General features: G+C 34.6%; 1 pseudogene; it reads right to left on the reverse strand.

The window, feature by feature from the left end:
• Positions 1 to 542: 542 nt before the first annotated feature.
• On the reverse strand, positions 543 to 2,245 carry LOC143540990 (serpin-ZX pseudogene; annotated as a pseudogene).
• Between the last annotated feature and the right edge of the window lie 14,041 nt (positions 2,246 to 16,286).

Raw genomic sequence — 16,286 nt, forward strand, 5'->3', positions numbered from 1 at the left:
ATCTCGAACCATAGCATAAGAGCCTAAGGCTCTGATACCACTTGTAGGTTCCCAGCCGGATCTACACGGAATATCTCGTTCTACGTAGGTGCGGAATCCCTACGTAAGACGTTACGAACGTAGAAGACGATACGAGTTAACACGATCAAACACACGTTACAATAAACAAAAACACGTTGTATTGCAACCGAAAACACGTGATATCAATCACAAACACTGGACAACTCGTTACAACTCGAACAATACTGATTAATGAATAAGCCGTAACCTAGCAGCTTATAAACACGACAACTTCGCCTAGCATGTTTAGGCAAAGTTGTCACTAACTTCGCTTACTCTACAAGTTCGCCTATATAAGTGAACTTGTGAGCTAACTTCGCTTATTACAAAATACTAATCCAACTAACTCGATTACAGACACTATATACTGAACTACTGACATCGTGCACCAACAAAAAATCAATATATAAAAAAAACAAAAAAAACAAGCCTTTCATAAACAAAAGACAACTTATTCATGATAATGGAGATCAACTCTTGTTTCATCCAACATGAGGTTCAATCACCTGTCCCATAAACAACACGACGCCAGACATATTTTCTCTTATCACAAACAAAAACGGATGATCCGCCACAAAATCAACCACCTTGGGCTTCTCTACTTGTGGTGGTAGTGCTGTGGGAGAATACATGGTGCAGGTGACCGCTGCAGCTTCAGTACCTTCTTCACAAACCTCCACAACAGCTTTATGAATAATGCTTGAAACATAGAGGATTTCACCAGCAGATGAGTCAGCCATTTCAGTCAAATCACAATCATCGGTGAAAGGCAATACACGCCCTAATTCCATCAACAGATCAGTAGCTATAAACTCGAATGAGATCTTAAACTTTGGTAACAAAAACCGCCCAAGTTGTACTTTATTATGTGGAATGTGACAGTCTAAAAAGTCTGATGTGGAGCAGATTTTCTCTACTAAAGATTGCAGGCCGTCTTTTGCATCTGGTAGGAAAACATACATTGTGAACCGACGTTTATCTTGACCTTGTAAATACGAAAGACCCAATACTTTGAAGCCATCATATTCGTGCACGAATTGTCTTTCGTAGCTGGTCATGAAAGGAACTTTGACTTTGTTGCCGTCGAGTAGGTGGAAGTCATATTCTTTTGTCATTGATTGTTCAAACTTCTGACTCCATGCTCCCTTGAAGTGGATAGCATTTGCAAAGACGAGCCTCGTGAGATTGTTAATTGCACTTTTAGGAAGGACTTGTTTGATAAGGTCATTTGTTTGCTTTTCGACCCATCGATTCATCTGGTTGACTACCTCGACACCCTTTGTTAATCAATAAATAACATGTTAGCGATAAGATAAACAATTGAAAGTGTTATAGCTTTAATAAAGATAGAATCAAAGCAATTAAAAGCCTGAAGTACGTTTGTAAACAAAATAACCAAGATCTATATATCACAGTAAGAACATATAACTATGAACAATCGATCTGTGAAACACCATTACGGTAAACCTAGAAAATATGATCTAAACATAACCCATAAAAGTTGAACATAATTTAATTAGGGATAGATTAATATATCAAAAACAAAAAAAAAATTATCGAATAATAAAATATGTTCTAAAATTCTAAAAAACTTACATAATAAATTTGTTGCATAGAACTTTGATTAGGTTTAGGTTAATATATCAGAAACAGATTATATTGTATCACATAATAATTATATTGTATAGCAACAACTCTACGTAGTCCAAATTTGATGGAACAAAGAACTGACCTTGGTCTGGAAATCAACTTGTTCGCAAGCGGCTTTATAAACGGTGTCCGCAACGTGTTTAAAAGAAGGTTTAAGAGAAAGGGTTTCATCAAACCAAAGCCCGTTTGTGAAAGACAATCGAGGTCCGCCATATGGGCTTCCATCGGCTAGGACTGAGGACGCAAGCTGCGAATAGAGAGAGTTGAGGTCATGGGTGGAATTAGTTTTGAGAAAAGCAAGAAGCTGGTCGAGTGTTGGGCCTTTAGAACCAGCGGCTGCCAAGCTAAGGACGGCATGCATGGAAACCGGAGAGAAAACAACGTTGGAGTTGTGTTTTTTGGAGAGAAGGCGTGTGGCGAGTGTGGTTGAGACGTGGGTTGGATTGCTGACTGATTGAGAAGGCGTTGGTGGAGAGAGATATTTAATTACGGTGTTGATTATGGTTCTAATATCGGGGATATTACAAGAAGCCATTGTTGGGTTTGAAGAACAAGAAAATTAGGGAGATTGTGAATGTATTTATAGTTTAATCAAACATCTCTCTCATTCAAAATCAATGTTATTTTTTCGGCAATATTTTCTATGAAAAAACTAAAATTCCGTTTCCATTTTTCTTAATCATATAGAATATTGTTTAAGATTTGATATAACAAAACGATTCGTTACTTTGTTATTGTATTTAATTACGTTATTATTGGCATGTGTGTGTCAAAGATAATTAAGCTAGTCAACTTCGTAAAAGAAAATTTTTGCCCTGTTGAACTCTTAATATAAATGTAAAAATACAATCTCATCGTTCTCAATTGTATTATCTTAGATATTAAATGTATATAAATGAAATCTTTAGAAGCCCTGTTGTTGCTCCCTTCATTCTCTCAAACTATCATATTTTTTAATTTTTAAATAGAGGCTTCTCATGCATTTGACTCGAATTCACGGTATGGATCTCACTAAACCCAGATTGCCATTAAACGAGTTATAACAACTCCTCAAATTAAAAATTAATCTCACCAAATATTTTTGTTAGCGACCAACAAAAAGGAAATTCATTAACCAAACAAACTAAACGGAGCTAGCAAGAAACTCGCCACCGTATTACACCACGTGTTACAATCTTTTCACATAATTACTGCAAACAAGTACAACATCGCCAACTAACATTACAACACAAAATCAAAATTTCACCACTCCTCCCATGTCAAGCCCAACCGTTTCGATCTATTACGAATCCAAAGAAAACTCAACGTCTTTATTTCACCCACCACCTTAATCAAGCTTATCGGCTTCCTCTCATAAACCGCCAAATTCCTTTCCTTCAAAATACTCCATATCGTAGTAAGGCAGATTGAATGAAAAGCCTTTGTAACTCTTGGATGTATATGAACAAATTTATAAAGTTCCTCAACATCATGTATGAAAACGAGAAGAAATCCTAAACTTTACACCACCTCGCAATCTCCCCCCAAACTGCTTGGGCGAATCTACATGACACAAAAAGATGCTCCACCAACTCCTCATATTCCCCACAGCAAACACATGAAACTGACTCCACTACTCCCCTGTCGTCTCACCAAGGATGCTAGGGAGGGTATTCACTCCATTTCCAGTCTCTCCAAACAAGTATACCCACCTTTTTTGGGACTAACCTATTCCAATCAAACACATAATTTTCACCATGTGCACGGCTCATTTCCAACCAATTTTTGAGACTTTTCACTAAAAACTCATGAACCTGGTCCAACCCCCATATGCAACGATCATCACCTGGAGTAATTCTCACTTGTTGGCAAAGTAACAATAGCCCCTTCAATTCATTCATTTCATCTTGTGTATAGGGTTGTCTTGACCAGCCCCATTAACCACATATTTCCCCCATATGCATCACTAACCGGTCCACCACTTTACACCCTTTACTCGTCTCAAGCTCGTATAATAATGGAAACCTGGGCTTTAAAGTTTCCTCCCCGCACCATTGTTCAATCCAAAAGAACGTGTCACGTCCATCATTTACCTTTTTGCTCATTTCGGTTCCGATATCTATCCCGGACTCGATTAATTCCTCAGATATTTTCACAATCTTCTTCCAAGGACCCGCTAGTGAGACCTTTGCCGGAATAGCCGACCACAACCTATCCGAATGATGAAAATCCCAATAATATTTCTCCATAACCCATTCTTCTCACATTTAAACCTCCACCACCACTTAGCGAGCATTGCAAGATTCACATCGTTTAGTGAACCCAAATTGAGACCTCCTTTTTTTAACCGGTGCTATTACTTTTTCCAATGCAATCCAGTTTATTTTATTTTTCTCTTCTGAGCCACCCCAAAAAAAATACCCAGCCTCAACCTCTCTAGTTCTCTAAAACCCCATCTGGTGCTTTGTATAACGAGAAGTAATATGACGACAACGAATTTAAATATGCCTTTATGATTGTCACCCTCTCGCCCACTGATAAGGACTTTGCCTTCCATAATGATATGCGTTTCCGAAATACTACTTTATTTTTTTCATTATACCCGTCAACGCTTCCATTGCCAACATGAAGAGGAACGGAGATAACGGGTCTCCTTGGCGTAGATTTCTAGTACATTCAAATTCAGGCATTGGTGACTCGTTCAATAGAACCGACGACTTACCGGCCCTCACAATTTCCAAACCCACTCCGTCTATTTAGCAGAAAAGTGCATGTTCTCAAGTACCGAGTCTGGAAAGCACCAGTTTAAGGAGTCATAGGCCTTTTCGATATCAACTTTAAAAATCCAACACGCTTTTTTATTCTTTTTCAACCATGCAACCAACTCGTTTAAAATCAACGGGCCACTAAGAATACTTCTCCCTGTTAAAAGCGTGGAAAGCTCAACCGACACTAATTATCTTATAACTTTCTTTAAACGGTTAACAAGAACCTTCGAAATAACTTTGTTTATACAACCTATTAAACTAATAGGTCGATATCAAGGCTCTCTGGGTCTTTAACCTTAGGAATTATAACAATAAAGGACGAAACTACCCCCTTACTGAACCTCCTTGTTGTGAAAAAATCGTCAAAAATCTTCACAAAGTCAGTTTCGAAACACTTCCAACACCTTTTTTAAAACTTGAAAGAATAACCGTCCAGACCCGGCGATCTACCCCCTCACAATCCCAAACCGCTTCTTTTATCTCTAAAAAAGTGAACAGTCTTACCATTTCCTCTGCCTCAGCTACGGTGAGCCTCCCAATATTTGGACAACATAGAATCAGCCTCTGAGAAATCGGTTCCATGAACTTGTTAGCAAAAAACTCGAAGACCTCTCTTTTTACAATCGACGGATTAGTTACCCAAACCCCATTAACCATTAAACCATGTAGCATATTTGAAGATAGGTTGGCATTAAGGATACTATGAAAATCAGACCGTATTCTCATCCCCGTCGACCGCCCATCTGATTCAAGCCTTTTGTTTCTCAATTTCCACCGCTTCGACCAACGCCATGCACTTTGACCTTTCATCCATTTCATGTTGCTGAAGTGACCTTTGTTCAACTAGTTTGTCAATTTCAATAATCTTTCCATACAATAAATAAAATTAAAATTAAAATTAAAATTATATATATATATATATAACTAATAATGTAAAACAAACATGTAATACAGAGAATAAATGCTAGTAATATAATAATCTAAATAAGATCACTTCATATTGTTATGTTATCATTTCACCATTAAATTACAAGTAATTATTGTAATCTTGTTACGATAATAAATTACGAGTGTTATATAAAGACCACAAACCAATGATGTTCAAACACCCTCAAGTGTAAACTGCTAAAAAAGTTATTTACATTCAGTAATGGAGAAAGTCATCGCATTTAAATTTGTTATCATCTCTACATTACTGATCACTACAGGTCTTCCATAAGTCTTCAATTCGTTTATTTTTTCTTCACATTTTCCTAGTTTTTCTAGTTTAATAAATACAATCCATCATCTATATATAAATGGTTATTATAGCGATAAATGTGATAAATGATACCAGGATGACATAAAATCGAAAAATAGGGATTGCATATTTGATAACATAATGATTTATTGGAGGGTTGGGATTATTAATACATATAAATACAAAAGTAAATTGATTAAATATAAAAGTACTATTAACATTGATAAATACTTGATTTGATTAACTAAATAGATTCCATTCTCGATCAGTTGTTGAAGGTAGGAATCATTCGGGTGAAAATGCGGAAAAATGCATTAGAAAATCTTGTCGATTCGGAGCTCCTAAGGCAAAAATATGCCATCCTCCCTCGTGCCGAACAAAATATGATTGTGAGAGGTATTGCCTTCCCAATCCTGAACCCTTTTGTGCGCGTGGTACATGTTGTTGTTGGTAAAGCATGTACTCATGAATTAACATTGATAAAATCCTAATAAAGTTTTATTTATTTCTTAGAGTTTCACCATTGATTTATTATATGATTCATTCGAAAACATGTTACGAAGAAAGGTAATACGGTTGAGTTTATGAGCAAAGGAAAAAGAAATACAAACGAACCTAATCATACGAATCACAAAATCTGACTACACAGAAGAACAGATTTGTCTAGTACAAATATATATTCAAACGAATTGCTCGCCACAATATGCAAGAGCCATGTAATGGATGTATACATATTGACATCCACCAAAACAGATCATATCTTAAATGGTTGATAATATGCATCCAATCTTACTATACAAAGAATGCAAGAATTTTCACATGTCATTATTCTAGGGTATCCACCTAGATATCAAGTCACCGCCTTATTATATGTTTTCTTTCCTATTAATGTCAAATGATCTTGTTCTCATTATATAAACATTAACGTTGCAACCCCTATTAATCATTTTAATTTCTCTCTCTCTCTTTCTTGCGGATTGCCACCTCTGCCGATCATCTATTACATTTTTCCGGTAAGTTAGTTTTTATACTCTAATGGCCGATTGTCATATACTATTCATTATTGTCATTATCAATTCATTTGCTTTGCCGTTTTTGTTTGTATTGATTTTAATATTATATGATTTTCAAAATCCAAGATTCAATGGAAATGTTGAACTTTCTCTACTTGCTCTATCTTCCATACAATGAGTGGTTTATTTAGCTTGTGATTTCAATTGTTATCGGATTTATTATGTTAATTATTTTGGTTACATCCATTGGTAATTCTTACTACACCGGAATATACTTTCTTATTTTTTATTTTAGCCCAAATAATATATTATTTATTTAATTTGAATCATTTTAGCTTATGACCGTCCAACTTGGTAGAATAGCTAATGCCATGGATAAGTTTCGATTATTCACGTATTTCACACAATTCATGTAATTAAATTGATTTTTATATAATCAATCTTCTATTGTTGTTCGTCAAATTCAATTTAATATCGTTCCGAGATTTTGATTATTGGTCAAATGCGATTTAATATATTTCCATGATTTTGATTATTGGTCAAATTCTATTTAATATATGCGGTTAAAAATTAATGAATAAAATACAACTTTCCATATTTTATATTTGACAATTTTGTTATTATCACTAAATTTCAAAAATAACTAATGCGTCTTTAATCCCCATTTTAATGTTTCAAAAATCAAAATTTTTTTCATAATTTTTTGAAGTTCTAATTAACTGATTTAATTTTAACTTTTGTAATTGTCATTATATTATTTACTAAAATTAGTATAACACTATTTAATTGTTTAGATTTGTGGTTATAATTCATAAAAATGAACCCTAATATTCGATTTATTTATAATATTACAATTTTAAAGAATTTACTGCATCATGGTTTGTACATCCTGCATCATATGTTGTGCCTTATAGATGAAATGTATCACTCTTTATTATATACGTACAAGCCTATTATATACGTCTTCCTTCAGAAGCTACAGATCAGAGAGAAAAAGCAGGTGTCATTGTGTCAGTAAGCTTTCCCTGATTTTGGATTGCCAGGTGTCGTAGCAAGATGCTACGTGTCTCTTTTCTCTCTAGACTTTAGCCCACGGTTTCACCACTTGCACCACAGATTTCAGCTTAATATTCATCTCTCATAAGATAAAACACTTATTTCTCTGGCTTCTCTATCATCGGAATTAACCAGCGGCCGGTCCGGTGGATGGGTTTAACGTTGTCGGGGTTCTTTTTGGGATCCGAGAAGCGGGTATTATTCTTTCTCTGTTTTGTTTTGATTGCACATGACCATGTGTATATTATTCTTTCTCTTGCTTACGATAGTGGTCGTTGGCGATCCGAGAAGCGGGTCTATGGTGGTTGGCAAGTTGTGATGATGCTCCGGATTCTGACGTGGCAATGTATATTGCAGTTGTTTACCGAACCTGAGCCTCTTCGTCTTGCACATGTTCTATATGTTTTGATTTGTTTGTGTAAACGAACCCATGCTTGATTTGTTGCTGTTAGGTAGATGCTAATTGATCGAAATTGTCTTTAAAAAAAGTTAGATTATGGTTTCTATGTGAATGTAGGTGTAAAGTCTGATTTGAAATATTGTGATTTGAAGATCTTGACTATGTTTTGCTTTCTTGATTTTGATGATTTTCAACTAACTTTAATGTGCATTACTTTTTAAGGAAATCTTACTACTTTGTGAAGGCTTTTTAGTATTGATAATGGTTAAAATTTGCAGATGTTAAACAGGTACCGATCACCTGAAGCGAGTTCTATATCGAATTTGGAAACATGGAACTTAATCGCACCTCCCCCGCAACGCGGGGGTGAAAATACTAGGTACATCTAACTAAAAAGTTTAATTAAAAAAGTTTAATTAAAAAGTTGTTAATAAAAAAATGTACATTTATATATTTTGGTTTTTATATAATGCCCATAATTTATACTTAATATTTATAATATATTTAAAGCCATTTCAAATTCAGAATTTGACCAATCTTTTAACAAACTTTTAAAAGTTTTAATATTCTCCATAATTTTAAATGTCACACCCCAACTTAAGGTGGAAATGTCGGGGCGTGAGCTGATTGCTCACAGCTCTCAAGGTACTATCATGCAGTAATCAATGTTATAATATCTATTATTTTAAATTCAAATAAATCCGAACATGTTCAAATACAAAAATCCATAATTCAAATAAGTAACACAAAACATTTATATCAAAGTTCATAATCTTGTTTCTTCTTTCTAGCATGCAATTCTAAGTGTCTTCAAACAATTTAAAAATCACATCACACGATAACTTGCATATGCGTTAAAAATACAATAGGCTTTGTTAACACTAGGTTGAGTGAGTATAGCACCAGATGTAAGACACTATAATAATAATAATAAATAAATAAAAGTGCAAACTGTTCCTGTGAGATAAATAGTTAAGCCATAAAGAAACGGCTCAACCAATTCCATATAAATGGATATTGGTTACCAAGAAAGGACTAAACCGTTGCCATAAAAATGGGCATCGTTTGCCAAAGATAGTCATATGATCATACGATAATGAGGAACTTCATCAAAATTCGTTCAAATAAAGCAAGTAAGTAAATAGTAAGTTAGGCAAACTGATAAACACACAAGGATAAACAGTTGCGGTTTTAATACTATATAATATAAAAATAGCTAGTTACGCATGCCCTCAGAAGATATAATAAGTAAAAGAGAGAGTGAAATTCTCAACTAATCAAATAAGCAAAGCCGGAAAGAATATGTTAAGAAAGCGATTCACGCTCTTCAGGAATACCGACGAGAAAACCTAATAATGAATAGTTGCGGGAATAAATATAATTTCAACGAAGAATATAAAACTAGATAGACGTTCGGGATTTGATGATCGGTGTGTTCTCGCTAAAGTTATATTACGTTAATTTATTATCAGTTTTATTATTACTTTATTTAACAAAGGTTTACCGTAAATAATTTGATTTTAATTATTTAAAATACATAAAAATACTTAACCAAATAAATATTTATAATTCTTAAATCGATTATTTAAAGAGATTGTTTTAAAATATTTATTTTAACCTAAATATACGTTTAATATATTTATATATTACTAATAATAAATAATCGTTAATAATTAATAATATTTATATAAAAATATGATATGTTTTATAACACTTGAACTCTATTTTAAATACGTGAATTAACATGATATTATATATATATATATATATGTTAAATTAAAACCCCTTTATAAATATTAAAAACCTTTATAAATTGTTTAATAATCTATTACATATACATACGATTAGTTAAGGTGAATCAAATACGGATTAACTATTATATTTGTAACATCTCGTTTTCTTGTTTCGGTTAATAAATAAAATATGAGTTACTATGAGTTAGGCTTGTGTTGGGTTAAATAGATATGAGTTATGGACTTGAGTTAAAAAGGAAAGAAATAAAGACCATGGGCTTAAGCCCATGACCCATCATATATTAACAATTACTCCATAATCCATTCATTTCACATATTCCATACACCACCCAAAACACACACTTAAGCTCTCTCTCATATTTCTCTCTTTCTCTAGCCGAAACCAAGAAGAAGAGCCGATCCCGACCCGAGGTAATGATAGTATGATATTGTATTAATCCAAACCCGCTAGATCTAGTAGCGAAATGACGAGCCGACACCCTAAACCGTTAACGTCACGAGATATGGATGGAATCGGGTATAAACCGATCAAAAATGAGCTTAGGGGTCACCCTAGCTCAGATCTGAATCAAACGGGATGAAAAATGGTGAAAAATTGTGTAATATGGGGTAAAATACGTTTTTCCGGCCACCGCCCGGTATTCCGGCACGGCGGCGCTGGAAAGACGGCGCTAGAAATGCGGCGGGAGTATTTAAGGATGTCAGAAAATGTTTATGACATTCTCTGACCTAACCCTAATTCGTTAGCGGGGAAATGATGAACTAGCAGTGATTCGTTAAGGGGAAATGATGAACTAGCAGTGATTCGTTAAGGGGGAAATAAAGAACTAGTATTATTCGTCCTGCCCATTCGTTAAGAAGAGATAACGAATTAGAAACAGTTCGTTAAGTAATTCGTTAACGGAGAACTGACGAATGAACCCCCAGTTCGTTATAAGGGCCAGTTCGTTATAAAGATTCAATTCGTTATAAAGACCAGTTCACTATAAAGGTCCATTCGTTAAGAGACAACGAATCAGTCAATTCATTATGAACTTCATTCATTAAAGAGCTGAATAACGAACAAAAGTTTGAAAGAATGACAGAAAGGTCCCTGGACTTAAGATAAATGGATTAACTACAAAGAAACCCTCGAACTTTATGAATTAGCAAATAAAATAATAATTAAAAATTCTAATGAAAAATGTGTTAAGACAGTTAATGAACGTAAGAAAGTTATAATTATGAATGTATAAAAAGGTATGGAAGGTATAGTTAGAAAAGGGAACCGACCCTAATAATGTCGGCGAATGTAGGGAACCGACCCTAATCATATTGGCGAAGGTTATTGGGCGGAATGCTCTTTAAAACGTATATGTATGAATGAAAGTATGTGTGTAAGTATGAAAGAAAGAATGAAAGTACGTATGTATGTAAGTATGTAAGTAAATATGAAGGTATGTACCATCGGGTGCATATGTAAGTATGTGAATGTATTGCATGTCGTCTGATTAACTAGAACTCCCTCAGCATAGCTGACTTTTAGTATGCACGCAGGTTAATCGACTGAGACAGCTGGCTTGAGAGAGACACATGGCAGGATTGGAAGAGACTGGCATATGAAGATTTGTCATGATGTTTTGATACTATGTTTTATGTTATGTTTTAAAAGACAAGTTACGAATGTTCGTAATGAATGGTCGATTATTACTCTTTCGCGAAAGTTTTAATTAACTCTGATATTTTAGAACTGTGTTTATGAGTAAATCCAACGTCCAAAGTAGGGCACCAGTATCGGGGCCTTACAATATTTATAATATTAATAACATAATTTAAATTATTAAGTATATATGATTATATAAGTTTAATTAAATAAAAAGTAATATAAAAAACGGTGTTGCCAAGACTTGAACCGCGCAACACGACGACACAAACACATCACACACACCCAGCCAACTGAGCTGGGTGTGTCAGTTGGTTAACAACAAAAACAGAACATTATAAAAAGTAACCATAAGCCAAGAGAAATTATATGAACTGTCACACCACGACCAAATGCGAAACATGCGGGGCATAACGTATTGTTATGTATTGTATTATCCAAAGTTGTTCAAGAAAAGCAAAATGCTTATGAAGAAAGTTATGTATTGTAAAATGCCAAAGAAGCATTGTTTAAAGTTAGAAAAAGAGGCCAAAGATGCACATACTAGACAGGACTTAGAGTTTACGTGTTACCTTGAGGATAGTGACTCTGAGGATACACTATTGGGGCTCGAAGGGTCTTAGTCAATAAATATCAAATTAGGAATTTATAGGACAAAGTCCAATAATAGTTAGGAATAGCTCGTACAACCTCCATAGGACCATTCATCCATTAAATTTCACCGAGTGCATCTAATTAGTACCATCAACGAGTCCTTGGCTTATGGTGATTTGTTGAACCAGTTTGCTTCGAATCTAGTTTTCTAGCTCTCTTTGTCTGAGATGGGATAGGTGTAGCCTTAACTTTTAGACTTAAAACGTTTAATGCAATTGGGGGCTTGATAGGTAGTGGCTGGGATTAAGTGGACAACAATACCGGCAATCGCGGTCAATATGTCGAGCTGTTTCTTATGCTTTAATAATGATTAATAATCTGGGAGTTTGTTGTTTTTCACTTGGTTATGATCCTGTGTAGATTTCTTTTTCAGGGACGAAAAAGTCTTAAGTGTGGGGATGTTTGATGTGTTGTAAAACACACTTATTTTCCGCACCTTTTTATTACGTTTAAAGTGCTTAATCGTATAATAAATTAATGATTTTAACTCGTTTTAACTTGGTTTTACAAAGTTTATTATTTTGTGTAGGTTACAAGTTTTAAAGAAAAAAAGGTTCGGGTTTTTAAAGACATTGGAGGCCTTTTTGATCAAATCTTGAAGAACCAAGTTGAAGCCCGACCCAAGCCCACGAGTGTAGGCCATTACATGCATATTATATATTATGCATTAAAAAAAAATAAAAACCCTAACCTCATATATATCCCGATCGGCAAGTACAAAACATAAGAAAGAAAATTAAATTAAAAAAGCCATTGTGAGTCAAACTTGGTGAGCGACCAGGAAAGCAAAAGAAAGAAATCAATCAAAACATAATTTTGTTTTAAGGAGCAAGTGGGAAGCAACAATAAAAAAAAACAAATTAAAAACCTAACTCCCTTACAATTCCGACGGACAACACCAAGAAAAAGAATATTATTTTTAAAGAGGAGGGCAGCCAGGAAACATTGGTAAAAGAGTTTTGGTGCGCTATTCGGTTCGTTATTTGTTTGGTTTTTGAGTTTTAGACATTTTTTTTTCATTCAATAATTGCTAGAGATGAGTTTTGCTACTATTTATTTTGATTCTTTTATTATTATGAGTAGTTAAACTTATTTGCACTACCTAGGTTGAGATAATTATTGACATTGTTTAGCGGTTTATCTGGTTTTGATTAGTTACACGATGTATTATTATTGAAACGCTTTATTTAATTCAATCTTTGATGTGTTAAAATATTGTTTTTATATAATTATTGTTTGTGATTCCGCGGATTACTTTGATTGATTGATTGTGTGTCGTTTGGTTATGGTTCTACGTTTAGGTCTTAGACTTGGTGTTTTTGATCTGTTTGTGGTTAGCGCGACCATAGGAATCTTGAGTGAGCTTAATTATTAAAATTCAATAGTTTCACCTTCCTTGCGACCGAGAGGTAATAGGGAGTCGGTTTGTCTCGCGTATTTATTCGGTTAGGTTAGAATTGCGCGAGAGCGAGTTTTGGTCTTATCCGGTTTAGTTTTGCGTGCAAATATGTGTCTTAGATCGAGTTAAATATTGTTACCCCTTTATCCCTATAATTGCTAGTATCAATTTTTAGCGGGTTTTGTGTCGTTGAGTCCGAGAGGAGATGCGTCCGTAGGGTACCTTAGTAATCTTTTTACCGGTGCATTTATTAAATTTTCTTAGATTTGTGAGGGTTAGTTGGTGAGACCGAGAGGTGATCTAGCGAACTTTAATAAGTCTTAGTTAATTATTTTAAGATCCCGGTGTCATGTGATTAGTTAATTCCGTTAGCCGTTGAACCGTCAATAGGATTCTTGCCTAGGTAGTCGTTTCTCCATATTTGTTAAAACCTCGTTAAGTTTCGTTAAGTTTTCTTGTCAGTTTCGTTAAGTTAAGTAAGTTAGTTAAATTAATTAAAATAAGATAAAAAAAAATAATAAAATCAATCAAATATTTTTAGGTAGGACTTGGATTAGGGTTTATAATCTGAGCCGTTCTCACGTGTCTTTGAGTTCGATATCCGGACTTTCCTTATCTTTGCTATACGCGACCGGTACACTTGCCGTTTGTGTGAACTAGGATAGATTGTTTGGTTTTTAAAGCTTAGTTGCGATTCGTGTTTTATTTATATATATTTTCACACATCATCTTCTCACTTTTTGCTTGTATAGTGATTCGATCTTAGTAATTAAATTTTGAACAAGAACAGGTGTTTGATCTTTTGAACTCATAAATAAGATCCATGAGTATCTTGAATACTCATTGGTAACCACAAGACAATACCAATCTCCAGAGATACTAGCACGATTCACAGGACCAAAAAGATCCATATGAAGTCGTTCTAAAGGTGTATCGATGGAATTAAATAACTTAGACGGATGTGACTTTTTCTTCTGTTTGCCTTTCTTGCAAGCAACACAGTGATCAGATAACTTAAAGTTCTTCAAAGGAACACCTTAGACCAAGTCATTCGCCATTAAATAATTCATCTTTCGAACATGAATGTGACCCATTCTACGATGCCATAGAATAGAGTCCTTCTCAGTTGCTTTTGAGACAAAACATGTTTCGATAGATGTTGATACTTTAGAACTCATGTTCAAGACATAAATATCATTAGATTGAGGTGATCTCATGACAACCATGTCCTCGGGAATAACATATCCCGGTTTCAGAATCAGACATTCTTTATCGGTAAATACTGTAGTGTACTTCTTGTCACAGATTTGCAACACACTTAATAAATTATGGTCAACCTTGTCACAGTAATTGACCTTCTCAAATGTGATATGACCATTTGAAACTTCACCTTCTTATGTTATCATACCCCCAGAATTCCCAGCAAAAGCCACATAACCCCCTTGAATATTTCTCACATTTGTTAAGAGGTCGAGATTTCTAGTAATATGACGAGAACATCCACTATCCATTATCCAGTTTTCACCAGATATGGTCTTGGATGTACCCTACACACAAAGTAAAAGTGATTAGTTCAAGAAGGCAGCCCAGGCCTCAGTCTTGGGCACCTTTTGAGTTTCATGAGAGGAATCAAACTTAGTCGAATTCAATTGTTGTTCAGCAACTTGAGAATAAGTTACAGGCCTTTTATACTTTCGTCTCAGATAAGCCGCTTGAACAACATTTGAGTTCACGTTCCTGCATATTGGCTCAGTTGGAACAAACTTTGGTTTTACTTGACCATAAGTTTCATTCACATGAATTACCTTACGTGGATTCACATTTGAAAACATGAGGTGAGAATCATCATCACACGACAAAGGTCGCTTCAAGATCTCCTTTATCCCAGGAACCGGCTTCGATTGGTCCTTGACAAACGGATGAAGATTCTGAGATTTCTTCTGTCCACGGTTTATCACAACATGACCTTGTTGACCACAAAGAAAACAACTTCGCATGTCCACACGATCATTTTGAGATTTAGCAAAAACAGATGCCACAGAAGGTTGATGACTCACATTCTTAGTAAAAATCTCGGCCAACTCATCAGATGACACCGATTTCTTTTTCAAATAGAAATAAATATTAGAGCAGTTTGAAAAACTATTCAAAGTATCAGTTCCAGTAGATTTCACAAACTGAACTTTCTTAGCATTTTTAATACTTGTTTAGCTTTAATCAATGGGTCTAATGTGTTTGATGTTTTGGCACAAGCATACAGACGTTCAAGATCTTGTATTTTTAAGGTTTCATTGTGAAAGACACTTTCGATCAATTCTGGTTTGATAATGCTAATCGGAATGTCTTTCTCAGTGAACATTGTGTCTATTCCTTTTAATTTAAACACACGACCAGTTAATGGCTTGGAAACAGTAGGATTGATAAAACGCATCAAATCCTCATCTCAAATTTTAGGTTTTTCTGATTTCTTAGCCTTCACCGGTTTAACCTTAACTTGTTCTTCCTTTATTACTTGAGCTATGTGTGAACCATACACGGCCTCCTCAAATTCATGAGGTTCACATAAAATGTGATTAGAACTTGGAATGTTCTGGTTTTTGTGTATCACTTCGGGTTCAAACACATCCTCAATGATCACCTTCTAAACATTTTCTACAAACACTTTATTGCT

Source organism: Bidens hawaiensis, unplaced genomic scaffold, assembly GCF_021521415.1.
Source record: "Bidens hawaiensis isolate Kalapana, Puna unplaced genomic scaffold, B.hawaiensis_p1.1 tig00012420_1, whole genome shotgun sequence".
Classification (NCBI taxonomy): Eukaryota; Viridiplantae; Streptophyta; class Magnoliopsida; order Asterales; family Asteraceae; genus Bidens; species Bidens hawaiensis.